The sequence below is a fragment of the Struthio camelus genome, chromosome 31 (genome assembly GCF_040807025.1).
Source record: "Struthio camelus isolate bStrCam1 chromosome 31, bStrCam1.hap1, whole genome shotgun sequence".
NCBI lineage: Eukaryota > Metazoa > Chordata > Aves > Struthioniformes > Struthionidae > Struthio > Struthio camelus.
Window position 1 is genome coordinate 3410074 of NC_090972.1, and position 2546 is coordinate 3412619.

Consider the following 2546-nt stretch of genomic DNA (forward strand, 5'->3'; position numbering starts at 1 on the left):
CGGCGAGGCCTGCAAACCCCAGCAAGGGTTACGAAAGGCACGAGAGCCACGTGCACGACTCCTTTGCCTGGAAAGAAAATAGGTGTTGTTTGGGAAGCAGCAAGGAACCACCACAGGCAGAAAAAGAAAAAGAAAAAGAAAAAGAAAAAGAAAAAGAAAAAGAAAAAGAAAAAGAAAAAGAAAAAGAAAAAGAAAAAGAAAAAGAAAAAGAAAAAGAGAACGAAGCTTAGCAATAGCCACTCCTGCCACTGAAGCTCCATCCTGGGCAAACATTTGCATTCCTGATGACAAAGCTTTTCCTCAGAGATTTCCAGAAGGCATTTGTTAAGTCTCTGTTCCTCCGACTAAAAATGATGGGGCTCAAGAAGGGCGTGAAGACGGTGTAAGCCATGTCGATCAGAGCACCAGCTCCCGCAGCGCTGGGTGATCCATGTTTCAAGTAGACAACGGAGGCACCGCTGTAGTGCACCACCACCACGGTGACACGGGAGGCACAGGTGGAGAAAGCTTTGCGCCTCCCCTCCGCTGACGGCACCTGCAGGATCTGGCCCAGCATGAAGGCGTAGGTGAGCAGGATGAAGAGAGAGCAGCACAGCAGGGTGGCAATGCAAAGGGCATTGAGCACGGTGCCAACCGCATCGTCACCAACACAAGCCAGCTGGAGGATGGGGGACAGGTGGCAGAAGAAATGGTCGATGCGGTGGGACTGGCAGAAGGGGAACTGGAACACAGCGCCGGTCACCAGCAGCCCCAGGAAAACCCTCCCTGCCACGAGGCAACCACCAGCCGAGTGCAGACTTGGGGAGTCATGACAGTATTGTAGCGCAAGGGGTGACAGATGGCCATGTAGCGATCATAGCCCATCGCCGCCAGGAGGAAAGAGTGCATGAAGCCAAACATGAAGGAGAAATGCATCTGTGCAGCACACCCGAGGAAAGAAATGGCTCTGCTCCCCAGCACTAACCCAGACAGCATCTTCGGGGTGATGGAGAAGGTGTAGCAGTAGCAGATTTGTGAGAAGGACAAAGCACCTAGGAAAACATACATGGGCACGTGCAGGCTCCGGTCCACCCTGATAACAACCATTATCACAGTATTTCCAGCCAGGGTCACTAGGTACATGAGGAGAAACAGCACGAACAGCACGACCCGGGGCTCAGGAAAGCGGGAAAATCCAATCTAAACGAGCCCTGCCGGGATGGTTTGATTCCCCCTTCGCATTTGTGCTTTGTCTGAAAAGAGCATGACAACAACGACATTCTAACAGCACCGTCAGATCGGCTTTCCGCAGAGAAAACAGCATCTACATCAGACACAAGTTCCTGCCTTTTACCTCCCCAGGGAAATATTGCAAAAAATGATGTTCACTTCTCCAGCATTGCTCTTCTTGATAGAGCAATATCACGTTTCAGCACTTTGCTGCCGCCTCGGGTCTGCAGCCACCATAGCTGCTGAGGAGGCTTTCTGGAGAGGATGTGGGTGGTGGCACTATTTATTCTGGGTGAGGGGGGAAAATCATCTCCCCTGATTCTGGATGTCCACCGTTTACATGTCTCTGCCTGAGTGGTGTCTCTTCTTCTCCTTCTAGAGGGGAAGAGGCATTTCTCACAGCGATTCCTCTGATCCCATCAGTCATTTACCTTTGGAGGAGGTGGCTCACGCTCCACAAGTGCCTGTCCCCGTCACTGTCAAAGAGGGGCCCCGCGTGACCTGCTGTGGGGGGATGTCTATGGACAGGGAAGGTGGTGTAAATCAGGGGAGATGCATTTTGAGGTCATTGTCCTGGCACTGTAGGAATTCCTTCCCTGCTCTGCCTTGCCCCGTGCCACTGTCCTACAGGGACCACACATAAGGGGTGGTCTTCATCTCCCTGCGAGCAATGAGACTCTAAGCCTGGCTGCTCTCAGAGCAAGCTCTGGCCCACGCATCTCACCTTAAAAAAAAAGGTCACGCTTTGCCACAGGACCTCACCTGACATACAACATTATCAACTTCCCGGCTCTGCCCATGAGCTGGAAAGAGTTTGTACTGCTTGACTTTTTAATGGCAGTCGTCAGCCACAAGCCCGTACAATCCCCGATCAGATAAGAGGGAGCCAAAGGGTGAGAAAATTACCTTTAAAACTCTGCCTGCGTTTCCTGCTACTGCTTCTGCCCTCCAGGCTTCAGAAGGAAAAGACAGCGCTGATGAAGTGGTGAGCACTTGCTCTTCCAGGAAGGATGGACCCACCACCCCCAGCTGCATCAGCCCCGTGATGAGCCCTTTGCTCCCCAGCTCCGACCTGCCCACAGGCATGGCTCATACAGAAGGGTTTCAATAGCTTTCAGCCCCCACCTGGAGCACTAGACTGAGCCCTGTTATCCGAGGCCAGATGCTGCCTGCTTTTACACCCGTGCCTCCAAAGACTGGAGTGCAGGTGCCCGGCCAGCAGCAGGGGCTGCATATCTGATGCTGCCTCCCCCTTGCAAGCAGCCTGATGCCGAAGTACAAGGAGGCACCAGAGTCCTGCCCCTGGCCCGGCCCCCCACGGGACTGACACCAGGGCT

The 2546-nt window shown here is 53.3% G+C and overlaps 1 pseudogene; it reads right to left on the bottom strand.

Moving 5' to 3' along the window:
- Nucleotides 1-226: 226 nt before the first annotated feature.
- LOC138063012 (olfactory receptor 10H2-like) lies at nucleotides 227-2295 on the bottom strand (annotated as a pseudogene).
- Between the last annotated feature and the right edge of the window lie 251 nt (nucleotides 2296-2546).